Source organism: Xenopus tropicalis, chromosome 2 (genome assembly GCF_000004195.4).
Source record: "Xenopus tropicalis strain Nigerian chromosome 2, UCB_Xtro_10.0, whole genome shotgun sequence".
Classification (NCBI taxonomy): domain Eukaryota; kingdom Metazoa; phylum Chordata; class Amphibia; order Anura; family Pipidae; genus Xenopus; species Xenopus tropicalis.
Window position 1 is genome coordinate 14136792 of NC_030678.2, and position 19110 is coordinate 14155901.

The window sequence follows — 19110 nt, forward strand, 5'->3', positions numbered from 1 at the left end:
TCCTGCATTGTAATCGGTTTTTCCCATGGGGCTAGCCATATTCTTCATTTCCCAGGGTGCCACAGCCATGTAACCTGTGGTCTGATAAACTTCAGTCACACTTTACTGCTGCGCTGCAAGTTGAAGTGATATCCCCCCCTCAACCCCAGCAGCTGATCAGCAGAACAATGGGAAGGGAGCAAGATAGCAGCTCCCAGTAGATATTCTGAATAGCACTCAATAGTAAGAAATCCAAGTCCGGCTTGGGACTCCTCCAGTTACATGGGAGTAGGAGAAACAATAGGTTAGCTGAAAGCAGTTCTAATGTGTAGTGCTGGCTCCTTCTGAAAGCTTAGACTCTGACTTTGCGCCACTTGCACAGTAGAGTCTAAAGCTGAACGTTAGAAAAAAAATATGGCTTTCCTCTCTACTGGGCATGTGCTCGCTCCGGGATTTCAAGGACAGACGAGAGAAGGAAGAGAATCACAGGTTCACAGCTACCCCAGGCTGATGATTTGGGTCCTTCAGACCGATTCGGCAGCTTATCTGCTCATGTATGGGCACCCCCGATGGACCTATCTGATCGATTATCTGGCCTAAAATTGGCCAGTTCTCAATAGTGCAGGTTTGATTTTCCCATCGGATCAGGGACCCCATTGGTTCATTGATGCAGTCCTCGGACTGATGGCCCATATACCTGCCATCTTAATTTGATCTTTTGGCCCTAGTGCCTTGCATTGTGACCTATATTACATTCCCCCATATAACTGTAAAGCTGGCCACATGACAGTAAGCTGCCAACTCAGTCTAAATGGGCCAAGATGGCAGTTTTAAACAGCCCACACATGGGAAGAATAAGTTCTCAGGGGAATGGATTCAGCAGGACTAACAAGTTGTTAATAAAGATGGATAGTTTTGTTGTGCAGATGGTAGGAACCCCAATAACAATAATAGGAATTACCTACTTAAAACAGAACAAAACCTGGAAATATATGTTTTATGGTGTTGGTGGTCCAGTACTTGAGGTCAGGTATTTGTGAATGATCTATGGCAGATAAATGGTTAAAGGGGAAAATCACCCAAATACAAAAAGGAATTCCGAACAACTTTCCAATATACAAAAATGTAAACTTTTTAGTGACAGACATATTTCTAAATGCATTTGCTTTTAAAAAGTGGTCTTTCTGACCCTCGCTATTCCCTCTATTGTTAAGCTGTACCATTAAACAACGTAGGGGTATCCAGGCATTTTCCAGCCAAGAGTCCAATCCCCATAATGCCTATCATGAGTCTGTGATTCTGTACAGGCCTGTTACTCACAGAACACAGCTTTCTTGCCCTGACCTTATAATGTTCACACAGCCAACATCCTTCCACAACGCCTTCATTCCATTATTCAACCTAACACCCCTACGCTATAAGATCCCCCCAATTCTCCCTGCGCCTGGGATCTATGGAACAGAGGAGAATCAGAGCCAGACGGCACAACCCACCCTGACCCTGCTCAGCAGCGCCCCTTCTGCAGAGTCCCCCCGCATCATTGTCATGTGACGCATAGCTACGGCAGCCATCTTAAGGCCTGGCATATTAACCTCAACATCTGTCTTGCCAATCTAACGCATTCTTTCTGTATCCCTTATTTCTGAAGTATTTTTTTTTATTGTACTCTGTATCTTTTTATAAAAACTGTGTTGTGATTCATGATTTTATGTTTTTATGTTCTGTGAAACAAATGTTAATTATGAATTTACTATGAACTTGGTTTCAATAAAGCTCTTTGAAACCTTATTGCTGAAGTATTGCTTTCATAGTCAGTGCAAAGCTCCTGAGTGAAGGGTAAAAATGCAAAATGTCTTGGGCCCCTTTAGGGCAAAGACACACGGAGCTACTAGTAGCAGCTACTTGTCACGGCTACTAAAACAGACAATGCTGATCATTTACTGATAATTGTCTCTACATGTGTTTTAGCAGAGGCAATTCTCAGTATTGTCTATGGCAGGGTATTTTCTGGAGTTTAGTAGCTGCTACTAAGTATCTCCGTGTGTCTTTACCCTTATCTGTGTCTGAGCAAAGTGGTTTACATAAATGAATCAATCGCACCCTGCATAATCCACAGTTGCTCAACTAAAGAATAGGTAATATGTATCTATAGCATAAATAAATTTGAAGCAACTGGACTTGTTTAGTTCTCAGTTGCTTCAAATTTATTTATACTAGATATACCATGACCTGGATGAATGAAAATCTTCATAGACATGTATCTATAGCCTTCCCGAGGCTGGAAGCTCCTTATAACGTCCTTTCTGCCCAACCCTATCTCTGGATTAATGTTTCCAATCTGTCTTTGTCACATGCTATGCTTTACCCCTCACATAAAGGTTTAAGTGTTAGCGCCCTCAAGGCTAATGGCCGCCGTAGACACCAGCGGTGTGAGTCATGTGAGGAGTTCGCTGGCGTGATGACGACACCACACCCATTGAATGGCAGGGAGAAAAAGAACGCGGCATACTATTGGTTGAAGCTACAGAATAGGCGTGTCTTTCCTTGTTTTTGATTGGGCCGGCACCGCGTGACGTCAGAAAGCGGGTTGGTGGTGTGGGTGCGTAGTATTGGTGGGAGGGGACGGCGGTGCGGGGTGAGGGGATCCGCACTGTACTACAGGCACAAGGGGAGAGTCGTACGGACACGGGCATTGGGAGAGTAGTAAGGGGAGGAGGGGCGCTGAAGCAGAGGGCATGTTGCCATACAGCCGAGCTGTCTGAGAGGGGAGCCGTATTGGACATAGCCGGTGCTAATCCCTGTGGCAGAGGAGAGGGTGGAGGACCGCTATGAGGTGAGAGCTGTGCCGGGGCGCATTATTATCACCATTAAATATGATTAATGCTTTGCCTGGATTATGTGCGGGGTGGAACAGCTGCAGCCACCAATGGCTCGGCAAATGGCTGAGGGATATGGAGTTGGGCGGCCAACATGGGATTTGGGGATTCAGTTAATTACATGGCAATGCTTGCAATTCTGTATGTCAGTGATTTCCCCATGCTGATGTCCTGCAATGGAATAAACCAACATAGGGGAGCACTCTAGGGAGACAAGCAGTGCTGGCTGGGGGGCTCCACCCAAGGGAGAATGGCATAGCCATCTACCAATTCATTAATACAATGTATCTGCTACCAACAGCAGCATCCTTCTGTCTATATGCCTTGTGTTTCTGACTCCTGAAACAATGTAGCAGAACCCTGGGCAGATGTGACATTGCAACACTGTTTCACAAGTCAAGGCTAAACACATAAATGTTGCCTGAAAAGCAATTACATTTACTCAAAACTTTGAGCTTTAACATAAAGTGGAAACCTACTTACAACTGCATATTCTTCAACTAATAATAACTACAAAAGATATAAACACATTTTATTGACCCAAGGTCCTTGTAATGCTTCTATAGGGGGCCAGTACATTGACTTACATAGGCATTGAGACCCCATGGTTTTCTTTGTATATATAAACCGTCATATAGAGGGGCACCTCTCTGAACAAATATGGCTTACTGCTATGTATGTATGTATACAGGATCAGGGCAATAGGCATTATAGCTAAAAATATGTGTTTCCTAAATTTCAGTTTGTCATTATTATTTGGATTTTAGATGGAATTTAAATTAAGTAGCAGTGCCATATTTATCATGAATTGTAATGTAAAAATGATCTATATCTATCTATCCTTCCTCCTGGTAAGGGCGGTCCAATTTCTGTTTGAAGTGCGTTTCCCAGGTATTCATTTTTTAGGAATCTGTTGCCTTCTAAGGTGTCATTTAGTCTCAGCACTTTGATTTTCAGCCAATGTACAGGTATGGGATCCCTTATCCGGAAACCTGTTATCCAGAAAGTTCCAAATTATGGAAAGGCCATTGCCCATATACTCCATTATAAACAAATAATTCTAATTTTTATAAATGATTTCCCTTTTCTCTGTAATAATAAAACAGTACCTGTACTTGATCCCAACTAAGATATATTTACCCCTTATTGGGGGCAGAACAGCCCTATTGGGTTTATTTAATGGTTAAATGATTCCCTTTTCTCTGTAATAATAAAACAGTACCTGTACTTGATCCCAACTAAGATATAATTACCCCTTATTGGGGGCAGAACAGCCCTATTGGGTTTATTTAATGGTTAAATGATTCCCTTTTCTCTGTAATAATAAAACAGTACCTGTACTTGATCCCAACTAAGATATAATTACCCCTTATTGGGGCAGAACAGCCCTATTGGGTTTATTTAATGGTTAAATGATTCCCTTTTCTCTGTAATAATAAAACAGTACCTGTACTTGATCCCAACTAAGATATAATTACCCCTTATTGGGGGCAGAACAGCCCTATTGGGTTTATTTAATGGTTAAATGATTCCCTTTTCTCTGTAATAATAAAACAGTACCTGTACTTGATCCCAACTAAGATATATTTACCCCTTATTGAGGCAGAACAGCCCTATTGGGTTTATTTAATGGTTAAATGATTCCCTTTTCTCTGTAATAATAAAACAGTACCTGTACTTGATCCCAACTAAGATATAATTACCCCTTATTGGGGCAGAACAGCCCTATTGGGTTTATTCAATATTTAAATGATGTTTAGGAGATTTAAGTTACGGAGATCCAAATTATGGAAAGATCCCTTATCCGCAAAACCCCAGGTCCTGAGCATTCTGGATAGCAGGTCCCATACCTGTACTTGCACCTAGATGGTTAGCCCTAGGGGAATTTCTGTGCTCTAGAGTGTAAGCTCTTGTGAGCAGGTTGGGGGGCACTTGTGCTAGTTTTTCCTCACTGTTGTGGAAGCTCTAATGTTTGATAAATGATGAAAAGGCTTGGCTATATGGGAAGTCTCACCCCCTTACACAGTGACCCCACCCCCCCATGTTTGTAGGTCACCGCTCCCATCACAGCTTTGGCAGGTTTTTATATTGCCTCCTTCCTAGTGATAACGTGCAGCGCTGGATTAGGAGACATGACGCAAGCAGCTAATGTTTCAGAGCAATCGTGGTATCTGGGCTTCGTACACTTTCTCATTCTCCCTATGAAGGGATCCTCTGTGAGGAACGACCCACCCTATTCTGGCTTGTACTCCTATTCATTCATTGCTTGTCCTTTCATTGCTGTTGGCTGTGCTGAGTAATTTGGTGTACTACCAACATTAGAGATCATTGTACGGTCGTATTTCGAAATAGTCTCGCTACTAACCATTCGTGTTCCGACCTTTTGCCAATCGTCAGGGACAGATAAAAACATGTAAGTTGCATCCTGTTATTAGAGTGTGATGGGTTTTTCCTGTTTTTAGAATGTGATGAGTTTTTACTTCAGCTGGTTATCGCTTTAGATACCCGCAGTCTGGGACAGATTGTAGTTTACCACAATATCATAAAGGGGCAGTATACCCTCTTGTTCAACATAAGTGCAATGAACAGAGCTTGTGCTTATTGTACTTTTAGCCTATTGTTTACATCATGAAAAACTGTTTTTTGTTGTAATTTTTTTTTTTTACGCGGAAACAGGGAGTTTGCAAGGTAGATAATTAGATTCAGTATACAAGCTGCTCCCATTTTCCTGTTGCTCCCCAACCCCTTGGGTGTTGCTCTCAGTGCCCCCAAACCAGGGAGTTATTTTTGAATTCCTGACTTGGGGGCAAGTTTTGGTTGAATAAAAACAAGATTTCCTACCAAATAAAGCCCCTGTAAGCTGATAGGGTGCATAGAGGCCCCTAATAGCCAATCACAGCCCTTATTTGGCTCCTCCATGAACTTTTATGGTGCTTGTGTTGCTCTCCAAGTCTTTTTATATTTGACTGTGATTCATGAGTAAGAAAGCTTGGGGATCCCTGGTTTAACTGAAGAAATAACAAGAAAACATAGATTTTTCATGGTTAAACCAATAGGCAAAACTTATGTTCAGCACAAGCCCTATTAATATCACCAATGTTGAACAAGGGGGCATGCTGCCTCTTTAAAGGGGTAGTTTACATTAAAAGTAAGCAACAGATTTATCTGATTTATGGGTGAGTTTTATAAAAACTCACCCATGTTCTCATTCCTATGGCATTTTTTAAAAAAAAAACGTTTTTATCAATGGGTGAAGGTTAGAACTGACCATTTCGTAAGTACACTTCTAAAAATCAGGCAGATTTACTAATCCACAAATCCGACTTTTTCGTCGCCGTCACAACTTTATCGTAATTGTTGCGACTTTTTCATCGCCATCGTGATTTTTTCATATTGAGAGATAGTAAACGGCGGAAAAAACAATCCGATTTTTTTCACAATGGCGACGAAAAAGTCGCAGAAAATATACGAAAAAGTCGCAATGGCGACAAAAAAATCGTGGGACATACAAAAAAGGTGCAAAAATACCGATCATTACGAAAAAACGCATTCGGACACCTTCAGACCGTTCATGGAGTAGTAAATCTCCCCCTTAGTATTTGAATTACTTATCTTTCGATTTAGTCTCTCCCGTAGTCATCTTCCAGTTTTCCACTGCCTGGTTGCTAGGGTAAATTTTACTAGATAGCTGCTGACATTCCAGATTGGAGGTTTACTGAGAAGCTAACTAAATAATTAAAAAAAAAAAAGTTGCAGATTGTCTCAGAATATCACTGTCTGAATCATACTAAAAATTAATTTAAAGGTAAACCAGACCAGAGGTAGAATGTATAAATGAATTTACATTATGCCTTTAGGTGTGTTCTGGAACAAGCATGAAGTGCTTATTAAACAGGCAGATCTCCCCTTTATAATAGCCCTAGCTATAAACTTGAGTTAATAATATTTACATGACAATATAACTCTCTGAACTATAACAAAACTAACTATACTGGACTAAGAAAAACATCTACTGCTTTGTGGGATTTGCAACAATCAGTTGTAACAAGTACTTCAGAATAATCCAGCTGATACACTTGTGAATACTGCCCCAGACCCTGAATAAACCATGTTGTAATGCAGGTAGTAGGGTCACACGTGAAACGATTATTTGGTGCACAAAAAAATCATCAATGTATCCAAAATGTAAAAAAATTGACCAGACCAAATGGACAGAGGTGCCTTAGTGTAAAGACCTGCCGGGTCTGTTTGTTTCAGGCCCGCACCCAACCTGTACCTGCTTGCCCTAAGCCTGACCTGCTCCAGCAGAAGGAGTTGCGTTGACCTCAAGTGTCGACATAACTCGATTCTGGACGAGTTCCGAACACTTTTTGGGTATCCTGCAGGTACCCAACCTGATGCAGGTCTCTACCTTGGTGCTCCATGGTCTCTGAGCTCCTCCCTCCTAACGCGTTTTACACCATTGGACTCTCCATCAGTGGAGGTATGGTATCCCAGGTAGTTTCACTTTTTGCATCTAAGGGCAATGGCACACTGCGAGATTAGTCGCCCTGCTATAAATCTTTGTTACTGGGAGCAACTAATCTCCCCGCAATGCCATCCCACCAGCAAGAATGTAAATCTCCGGTGGGATGGCATATGCGTCGCTTCTGTTTCCCGAAGTTGCTTCACAAGGAAACTTCGAGTGACTTTAAGTAACTTAAGCGACGCGTATGGCATCTCAAGACTAATCTCCACGTGTGCCACAGCCCTAAGGGTGAAGACAAATAACTATTAGCAGCTACTTGTCATGGCTACAAAAATAGACAATGCTGATATTAACTGGTAATTGTCTGTGTGTTTTAGCAGAGGCAATTCTAAGTATTAGCAGGTATTTTCTGGTGCTTAGTACCTGTGACAAGTAGCTGCTACTAAGTAGCTCCTAACGCTCTTGCTGATTATCACAACTTGTTCACAACAGTGTACAATAGTGCAAACATACATCAAACATGATAAAATTAAGATTGACAAAGATTGCACCATAGTAGTCCATTACCATCCATAGTAGGTGCTGTGCTCTTTGTTTATGGGGAAATTTCCCCGTATTTGAAACACCTGTAGCTAAACATGAGTTATGGGTTGGATATATTTCTAAGAAACAGAAGGGCCTATGAAATAGCATGTTTTAACACCCACAGAAATGTTAGAGATTTTTATCAGCCTTGGGGAAGCTTCTTCCTTGTTACTGCTCTTAGGAGGCACAAACATGTGTGGCAGGGACAGCAACGGATCAGCCTGTAGTTGCAGAGCAACATTCCATGTATGGGGGGAATTCTGGCTTCATTGCAGCAGCAAGCATATACACTACTGATTCATCTTTAGCAGTATTATGTCTCCATTTCTAGAGTATGGCAATTACAGCTTCTATTTGTAACCTTTACAGACGTAAGGTAGCCATACACTGTAAGATTCACTTGCTTGGCTAGGTTGCCAAGCGAGCAGATCTTCTCTTGATATCCCCACCTACGGGTGGGCGATATCGGGCTAATTCGGTCCGGCTTATCTGCCCATGTATGGGACCCTCTGACAGGCTTCCCCGACTGATACCTGGGCAAACATTTTTCGTTGGATCAGGGGCCGCATCTGCTCATTGATGCAGTTCTCGCTCCCACTTTTCCTTTTTTATTCATTGCAAAGCAATCATTTAGCCCAAGGTGGGCATATCAGGGGAAAGATTTCCTCATTTGGCGGCCTTGCCAAACGAGCAAATCATTACGTGTATGGCCCCCTAAAGCTGGCCATACACGCACCGATACTATCGTACGAAGCCTCGTTTCGTACGATATTTGGTGCGTGTATGGCATGTCGGCAAGTCGACCGATATCGCAGGAAGCTGCTGATATCGGCTGACTCGCCGATCGGCCAGGTTAGAAAATTTTGATCGGGCGCCATAGAAGGCGCCTGATCAAAATCTCCCTTCAGTGCTGAATCGGCAGAAGGAGGTAGAAATCCTATTGTTTCTACCTCCTTACCTGCCGATTCAGCCCTGAATGGTGTGTGGCGCATCTGACGATGTTTCGTGCGACCGGTGGTCAGATCGCCACGTGTATGGCCAGCTTAAGTCTGTAGCATGTAACATACTGAGTAAAACCAATATAAATTCTTCTCTTTTGAAATATTGAGCTACCTCAGTCTAATTGCACACCAAGAATGCAGGTTAAAAAATGTTTGCTGAGATTGCATCTCTGATAGCTTATCCCTTCTTGTTAACTGGATGTATTGACTATAGGTGCCCATACACGGGCTGATTTCATTTCAGCTGCCGATATTGGTCCTTTAGACTGATGCGGCAGCTTATCTGCTGGTGGATAGGCACCACCGTTGGGCTTCCTCGTCTGACATCTGGCCTAAAATTGGCCAGCTCTTGATCGGGCAAGTTTGATTTTTCCATTGGATTGGGGACCTCATTGGCTCATTGATGCAGCCCCCGATCTGACAGCGCCTATGCCCATCGTTTTATGCGTTCATTTGACCCTAGGGAATTAGAATTAGCCTGATATCACCCACCCGTAGGTAGGCATATCGGGAGAAGATCCGCTTGCTTGTTGACCTTGCCAAACAAGCAGATCTTAACCTACGGGTGGGTGATATCGGGGAGCTTGAAGTTAAAAAAAATATATTATTTAGGCGGCAATGGGGCAGTCGGTTCGGGGACCGCATCAACGAGCCGATCCGACTGAATCTTTTAACCTGGCCGATCGATATCTGGCCAATTTCAGGCCAGATATCGGTCGGCCAGCCCGCTCGTTTCTGCCCTTACACGGGCAGATAAGTTGTTGATAAATGAAGCCCCAGTTATTTAATATTAATAGGGATGTTTCGGGATGCTTTATTTCTCTGAGGTTCCTTGTGGGTGCTATTGGGGTTATGTAATAAAAGGCACTAAGTTTGCCCATGTGCAGTAACCTATAGCAACCAATCAACAGGTTGCATTTACTGGTCACCTGTTTAAAAGCAAACATCTTATTGGTTGTTATAGGTTACTGTTCCTGAGCAAACGTAGTTCCTTTATCATGTAGGGGGTATATATCTAATGTCTCAGGATGTTTTATTTTTCTGAGGTTACCTGTGTGGGCTATTGTTATAATACACGAGCCATGAATATCCTGTCAATTAGATTCTTATAAATGATGCTTAGTGATCTCATCAGTCATAATTGATGCTCAGTGATATAATTTGTGTGAAATGACTTGTTGAAACTTGTGTATTATAACAAATAAAGTACCCCTTGTTGTAAAATATTAGATACTATAAGTCACCTTGGAGTTCCATGACCTATATAAAAGCATTATATGGTAATAGAACTCCTTGGTGACATATGATATTGTTATATTTTACAATAGGGAGTACATTATTTGCTGTGTATCTTATTCTTAACAAATATGCTATGAAAAAATAAAAGGGAAATTTACTTTTTAACATTATTTAGGCAGTGGAATTTTTACCATATGTTTTCCTTTACCTTCTGGCCAAATACAGAGCGGTATAGCAGGGTGGGCGATGCCTTGGTTGGCTGCATCAGTTTCATTCGCAGGTTCCATGATGCTTATCTCTGAGCAGTATTATGTGCACTGACAGGCAATCAGGTCCAATAAACGAAAGTTTCCAGTATCTGCGCTCTTGGTTAGCGGTCGGGGAACCTCAGCCAGGGGTGGCGTAGCCTAACATAACAGCCACCTGTCTCACTGCCTGCAGGTATGGGGGAAAAGGGTTTTTTTTTTTTGGAGACTCATCGATGCGATTGTGGATTGGTACTGCGCTGGGGCACTACTGGGTAAAAGGCGATAGAGAATTTAGTTCCCCTTTAATATTCTGTTCAGGCTTTCATTTAAATTCGTGTCCCAAGCAGACACCAGGGTACTGGTGGGCACTGGTCAATTCCTGTTGCCAACAATATACACTGCTTTGTTTTTCCCAAACATTAATGTTGTCCATTCGGGAGCCTAGTGTAGCCAGTGCACACAAGAAGTGTCTAAACAGAAAGAATGTTCTTAATTAAACAGATCGATGTGGGTTCTGTCTCTGAACAGCTGTGAGAGGTTTTCACATTCAGGTTTTATGGCTCCAATTCACTTACTATTGTGATTATTCAGCTGTGATATTGCAGGAGAAATTAGCCACCAACTATTACACACAGGTGTGTCCCTTAGATTGTAAGCTCTTGTGCTCAGAGCCCTCGTGTTGTTGTGCTCATGTACAGAATCTATTGGTGCTCTGTAATTGATTATAATAATAATAATATGCCTGTAATACTTTGGGGAATTCACAAAACTGGAGAGAGCCCTTTTATTTGGAGTAAAAGTGGTGGTAAAACTGAATATGGAGAAAGTGTTTTACGCCAAACAGAAATTTGCCTAAATTCCAACTCAACCACCACTTTTCAGTGTTTGATGAAAGAAAGACAGTTTACAAACACTTTTGTGGATTTGTCTTATAAACAATATTTTAACAGCATTTTTTGTGACGTTTTCAAAATGGAGTATAACTCCATGTAACTCTGCCAGATCAATTCTAAGCTCTTCTGTTTTGATTTGTTTCACCCAGTCTCCAATCCACACCTCTTATAGGAGTGCCATTGGGGGGATCATCAGCATATTAATAGGGATCAGCAGCCTATTGTCAAGGGACAAGTCTATAGGTGGCCATACACGGGCCAATTGTAGCTGCCGATACCGGTCCCTTAGACCGATTCAGCAGCTTATTGCCCCGTGTAGGGGCACAAATGACGGGCCTGCCTGACCAACATCTGGCCTGAAATGCGCCTATTTCAGTGTTCCCCAGGGCCAAACTACCGAATTAGCCCCCGTAGGTGGGGATACCGGAAGAATATCCGCTCGCTTGGCGAGGTTGCCAAATTATCCTAAATTCACTCTATATCGCAAGATATTGCAGGTTTTGGCCCATTCTGCTTTGAACATTCTCCTAGGCTTAAGCTTTTCATAGATGGATTAAATTTGAGGACATTGATCTGGGATGCTCATTGGTACAGTTTGGTGATATACATGGGTGGCCTTAGGCTGATGCCACACGTGGCGTTTTTACGCTGCGTATTTTCTCAGCCTAAAAAGGCCGCACAAGCCACACAGCCCCTGACTATGGCGTTTTTCAGCCTAGTACTGGTGACGTAGCAAATCCCGTTTCCCATGGTGTTAATAGTGCGAAATAGTCAAAAACGCAGCGCATTTCCGCTAGGTCTGGCAGCTGCCTTTGTGTATACATAGGAATAGCTTGCTGTGCAAATAACGGCGTATTAAGGCAAACGCTTCAAAAATCTGTGGTAAGGCGTTTTCTAGCGTATTTACACATTGTGTGGTTTCCTTCAAGTCTTTTCAAGTTATTTCTATGGATGATGATATTGTGCGTTTTTCAGCCACCGAGAGAATTAGAAAATACGCAGCGTAAAAACGCCACGTGTGGCATCAGCCTTACTGTTCTCATACCTGTTCTCAAACCTGTGGTTTGGTTGCACCCTTGCGGCTTTATTCCGTGCCTTTATTCACACCCCGATATCAGCTAGATGGCTTGGTAGGTTGGCTCATAGTCTTAATGGTAATCATCTAGTCTGTATGAAAACTGTGTGTGTGGTCAGCTTTGCTTGGTTATTTTTCAGGCATCTTTTCCTTTCTCCTGGTAGGAGTTCTCCGTTGAGTGACTGGTGTGAAACCAAGTTGGCCTTGTACCATAATTCCAGTGCGGTGGAATCCAAGGCTGATTGCTTTCCAGATGTAAATGGATCATGATTAATTTTGCTATATGGGAAACAGCTGATATGGATAAATCATAGGCAACAAACTGCAGAACGAGCCAAGGTCACTCTCTACTGTGCTCTGATATAGGCCTCTTTAGCCTTCTAGGAATATTACATTCTGTGAGTAATAAGAATGACACAATGCTGCATTCAATGTCTGTATTAAACAATCTCTTACACATATATTCCTTAATACCTAATAAAAGCTGCTTAATTAAATGCCTCCCTCTGTCATCTAGCTATGGCATTTTCAGCTGGCAGTGGCTATCCCCACTTGGATTAGTTTTACGTGATTTGTTTAATACCAAGTGGGAGGTGTTCTAGGCAGATTGTATATTTAGTTTGTGGTTTTAGAGGTTTTTTTCATTTGAAAGTCTGTGAATATGTGTGGAAAAACGTAACAACCACAAAAAATGTGTGGTTTTCGTGTTCTTTTCATTTTCGTTCCACAATTACATTTGTTTATGCCTTTTCAATTTATCTTTTAATAAATGACTTTTAGATAAAGAGAATCTAGTTGCGGTTTCAAAAACCTTCGAAACCACTAAAATGAGAGTGTTAATAAATGGGCCTGTAAATGTTATCTCCTGGGTTACAGTAGATGGATCTTCTCTTTGTCTCTCTGTTTTGGGCTGGAAATAGATTGAACAGGGACTGGTAGCAACCAAAATAGAGTCAAAATATTTCTTAATCATGATGCTTTGTGAAAATAATGTACAATTTTGGAAACGCAACTTAATTATAATAGTGTTCATTCATTTTATTTTTCCTTGGGGGACCCTGCACAAGTCCAGGATTGCACTTTTTTAGGGTTCCAACCCAAGTTTAAAATCCTGTCTGGCAAGGACTGTATCGGTGGGTTATCTCCTGATGACAATCGACCACAATGATGAGTTCTGATCACTGCGTGCTAAATGATTGTATTTGGGTTACTGTGTCAGTCAGGGCCGGAATTAGGGGTAGGCAGAAGAGGCAGCTGCCTAGGGCACAACGATTGGGGGGCGCCAGGCAGGAGCCTCTCCTGCCTACCCCTAGTACAGTACGCGATCAGCAGTTGTGTGCTGCACTGCTTTGCATCGTACACTGCGCCGGGGGGGGGGGGTGCGCAATGTAGGTGCAGGGGCGAGGTAGCCGAACGGGTTGCCTAGGGCACCCAGTCGGCTTGGCCCGTCCCTAGTGTCAGTGGCCATGATCCACGTCTTTGGTGGATTTTACCATGTATGGCTTGTTTTAAAGGGGAACTCCACCCAAACACAACATAATTCAAGCAACTTTAGTGTTAAAAAAATACACAATCTTTACATGATTTTTTTATTTAATAATATGGTTTAGAACAGTTCCCTAAGCGCCGCCCCCTGTTCCCCTGCTGATCTGGCTGACTACTTTGAGACTCAAATACAATGTAACAGTAGTCGCCTGTCCTCAGCCTGCCTTCAGCCTGCCTACTCCCAATCCCACAATTCCCTGCACACGTGATGTCAATAAGGAAAGGAACATCACATTGCAAGGCATTGTGGGCTATGTAGTTCCTGCATGCTGTCCGTACGCTGTGGAGAAGTTGTTACAATTTGTTACATGAATGTTTTAGTCCCTCCTCCCCTGCCAGGATTTCAAATGATGCAGAAAGAGAAGAACTGTTTTGCAGCTGCATTTCAGCATATAAAATGGTACTTATTCATACTTTTTGAAGGAACAGATTACAGTGATAGGTATATTAGGGGTTTCTGTGTTGCGTGGGGCTCTTTAACAAATTTTGGTTGGGAAGGCAGAGTTCCCCTGTAAGCAGTTATAGGCAGAAAGGTGGTTAATGAGCAAATGCAAGTCCTGCAGTAGATTCCATGTGCAGTATGAATGGTGGTAAGAAGTACAAGCAGCCCCATCATGGCAGTGGCCCTTGTGTGTGTCTCATATACCCAGTGGGCAGATGTACAAGTCTCTAACTAATATTTTTCATCAGTTTCACATAATTCCCCCTAGCTTTAGCCGCGCAGACCGGCTGTATCCGCCAGCGTGAACTCCTGCCCTACATTACTGGCACGGTTAGTGGTGCCATGGAGGATGTTTAGAGGGATTAGCAGTGTTTGAAATGTAACCGCAAAGACAAAAACATTGTTAATGCTGTAGTCATTACTTAATTCTGCCTGGAATAGATGCATTTTCTATTGATGTCTCACTAAAATGTAGGGCTAGCTTGGCAAGGGCTGAATGAAAGGAAGGCCACATCGCAGGCACTGGGGGATTCTCATGGAAATTGGAGGTTAATGAGGCAGAAAGACTATCCTGAAGCAAAGGAAAGTGTGGGTGATGCTGAAAAGAGTGCAAGTGATTTACAGAGTTTTGTCATTTTCTCCTTATTCCCTACTATTCCTTTTATAACTTTCATACCTGCTTGATAAGTTGACGGCTAACTTTCGTTTGTTTAGATAAAATTAATTTCATGTATAGGCTACAAACAAATGCAGTTTTAGTCCTGGAGGTTCCCCTATTCACATGCATTTACTGAGTCACAGAATTCCATGGGACTTGGTCATTCCCACAAACATTTGCACTGGGACTTTAACACATTTGCTTGTGACACCTCCTGTCTTGGGAAGGGGCAAAGTGGATTAATGGTACCGGTATGAGACCCATTATCCAGAATGCTCGGGACCTGGAGTTTTCGGATCTCCTACATTATGTCTGCTAAAAAATTATTTAAACAGTACTTAAACCCAGTAGGACTGTTCTGCCCCCAATAAGGAGTAATTATATCTTAGTTGGGATCAAGTACAGGTACTGTTTTATTATTACAGAGAAAAGGGAATCATTTAACCATTAAATAAACCCAATAGGGCTGTTCTGCCCCCAATAAGGGGTAATTATATCTTAGTTGGGATCAAGTACAGGTACTGTTTTATTATTACAGAGAAAAGGGAATCATTTAACCATTAAATAAACCCAATAGGGCTGTTCTGCCCCAATAAGGGGTAATTATATCTTAGTTGGGATCAAGTACAGGTACTGTTTTATTATTACAGAGAAAAGGGAATCATTTAACCATTAAATAAACCCAATAGGGCTGTTCTGCCCAAATAAGGGGTAATTATATCTTAGTTGGGATCAAGTACAGGTTCTGTTTTATTATTACAGAGAAAAGGGAATCATTTAACCATTAAATAAACCCAATAGGGCTGTTCTGCCCCCAATAAGGGGTAATTATATCTTAGTTGGGATCTAGTACAGGTACTGTTTTATTATTACAGAGAAAAGGGAATCATTTAACCATTAAATAAACCCAATAGGGCTGTTCTGCCCCCAATAAGGGGTAATTATATCTTAGTTGGGATCAAGTACAGGTACTGTTTTATTATTACAGAGAAAAGGGAATCATTTAACCATTAAATAAACCCAATAGGGCTGTTCTGCCCCCAATAAGGGGTAATTATATCTTAGTTGGGATCTAGTACAGGTACTGTTTTATTATTACAGAGAAAAAGGCAATAATTCACGTTTTTAAAAATGATTCGATTAAAACGGAGTCTAGGGGTGATGGCCTTTCCTTAATTCGGAACTTTCTGGATAACGGGTTTCCGGATAAGGGATCCCATACCTGTACAAGAAAAGGTTTCTCAAAGCAGAATCTACAGGAAACACCACCTCGCTAGAAGCTGGGGAAGCCAAATGCACAGTCATATTCTAATATTTGCAGAACATTTTTTCATACTAATCTAATAATTCATACTTTATTTTTACTGTCTAATCCAGAAGATAACCAGTTCCAGCACCTTAAATTATAATTCTTCCTTTTTTTTTTTTTCTTTTTTTTTAATTAAAACATTGTATATGGTTTCTTAAATGAAATTAGCATTGGGGAAATATATGTAATTATTTAGCTTGTTATGGGATAACCTGTTTGTAGTAATTTTGCAGTCGGTCTTCATTTTTATGATTTTTTTTTTTTAATAACCTGTTGCCATCCTTTTTTAAATGGCATTCAAGCCCCTGTCAGGTTGCTAGGATGAATTGGACCCTAGCAACGGATCGTTGTTAAGCAAAAATAATGAAAACCATTAATAGGTTCCAGACCAGTTGCAAATTGTCATTGTCAAGAATATCACTGTCTACCTGCTGCCTTACAGCACTGGGATATTGAGTTTGATTCCAGCCAGGACACATTCTGCATAGTTTTATGTTTTCCCCGTGTATGTGTGGGTTCCTCTTAGTACTCTGGTTTCCTACTATATTCCAGAAACATACAGGAGTTTAATTGGCTCCAGATGGAGCTGACCTTAGTGTGAATGGGGTAAGCGCTTGAAATTGCAAGCTCCACCAAGGCAGGACCTGATGTAATTGATCAACAGTCTCTGTAGAGTACGGCATCTCATTGGTGACAAAAAGGTTACAGTACTAAGAAATATATTTTTCCAGTGCAGCATTCTCATTTCAAGTTTAATTTTTTTTTCTAATTTATAGTATCATTTTAAAATAATTTTGTATCTGTATGTTTAAATATCTGAAATCACAAAACATTGAAATTATGAATCTTTGATAAATGTTATATCACAATGGATAAAAATATTGGAAATAGGTCCCTGGAGTTAGATTTCAGGAGCTGTAATACACAGTAACAGAAGTTGAAAAAAGACACTTGTCCACTGAGCGCAAGGTAAAGCAAATCCTGCCTAACTGCTAGTTGATTCAGGAAGGCAAAAAACCCCATCTGAAGCCTCTCTAATATGCCACAGAGGGGAAAAATTCCTTCCTGACCCCAAGATGGCAATCGGACCAGTCCCTGGGTCAATTTGTACTGAGAGCTATCTCCCATAACCCTGTATTCCCTCACTTGTACTGAGAGCTATCTCCCCTACCCCTGTATTCCCTCACTTGTACTGAGAGCTATCTCCCCTACCCCTGTATTCCCTCACTTGTACTGAGAGCTATCTCCCCTACCCCTGTATTCCCTCACTTGTACTGAGAGCTATCCCCCCTACCCCTGTATTCCCTCACTTGTACTGAGAGCTATCTCCCCTACCCCTGTATTCCCTCACTTGTACTGAGAGCTATCTCCCATAACCCTGTATTCCCTCACTTGTACTGAGAGCTATCTCCCCTACCCCTGTATTCCCTCACTTGTACTGAGAGCTATCTCCCCTACCCCTGTATTCCCTCACTTGTACTGAGAGCTATCCCCCCTACCCCTGTATTCCCTCACTTGTACTGAGAGCTATCTCCCATACCCCTGTATTCCCTCACTTGTACTGAGAGCTATCTCCCCTACCCCTGTATTCCCTCACTTGTACTGAGAGCTATCCCCCCTACCCCTGTATTCCCTCACTTGTACTTAGAGCTATCTCCCCTACCCCTGTATTCCCTCACTTGTACTGAGAGCTATCCCCCCTACCCCTGTATTCCCTCACTTGTACTGAGAGCTATCCCCCCTACCCCTGTATTCCCTCACTTGTACTGAGAGCTATCCCCCCTACCCCTGTATTCCCTCACTTGTACTGAGAGCTATCTCCCCTACCCCTGTATTCCCTCACTTGTACTGAGAGCTATCTCCCATACCCCTGTATTCCCTCACTTGTACTGAGAGCTATCTCCCCTACCCCTGTATTCCCTCACTTGTACTGAGAGCTATCTCCCCTACCCCTGTATTCCCTCACTTGTACTGAGAGCTATCTCCCATACCCCTGTATTCCCTCACTTGTACTGAGAGCTATCTCCCCTACCCCTGTATTCCCTCACTTGTACTGAGAGCTATCCCCCCTACCCCTGTATTCCCTCACTTGTACTTAGAGCTATCCCCCCTACCCCTGTATTCCCTCACTTGTACTGAGAGCTATCCCCCCTACCCCTGTATTCCCTCACTTGTACTGAGAGCTATCCCCCCTACCCCTGTATTCCCTCACTTGTACTGAGAGCTATCTCCCCTACCCCTGTATTCCCTCACTTGTACTGAGAGCTATCTCCCATACCCCTGTATTCCCTCACTTGTACTGAGAGCTATCTCCCCTACCCCTGTATTCCCTCACTTGTACTGAGAGCTATCTCCCCTACCCCTGTATTCCCTCACTTGTACTGAGAGCTATCTCCCCTACCCCTGTATTCCCTCACTTGTACTGAGAGCTATCTCCCCTACCCCTGTATTCCCTCACTTGTACTGAGAGCTATCTCCCCTACCCCTGTATTCCCTCACTTGTACTGAGAGCTATCTCCCATACCCCTGTATTCCCTCACTTGTACTGAGAGCTATCTCCCCTACCCCTGTATTCCCTCACTTGTACTGAGAGCTATCCCCCCTACCCCTGTATTCCCTCACTTGTACTGAGAGCTATCTCCCCTACCCCTGTATTCCCTCACTTGTACTGAGAGCTATCCCCCATACCCCTGTATTCCCTCACTTGTACTGAGAGCTATCCCCCCTACCCCTGTATTCCCTCACTTGTACTGAGAGCTATCTCCCATACCCCTGTATTCCCTCACTTGTAC

The 19110-nt window shown here is 42.5% G+C and overlaps 1 protein-coding gene across 5 annotated transcripts in view; it reads left to right on the top strand.

The window, feature by feature from the left end:
- The first annotated feature begins 2578 nt into the window (after window positions 1–2578).
- Window positions 2579–19110, top strand: part of itsn1 (intersectin 1) — an 82708-nt gene continuing 66176 nt past the window's right edge. For 3 of the 5 annotated variants that reach the window (XM_002939344.5, XM_004912127.4, XM_004912128.4), the window contains exon 1: window positions 2579–2812. The gene's annotated coding sequence lies outside the window, so the exon portion shown is untranslated. The remainder of the gene's footprint in view (window positions 2813–19110) is intronic. The other 2 variants (XM_004912129.4, XM_004912130.4) reach the window with 2 other exon arrangements.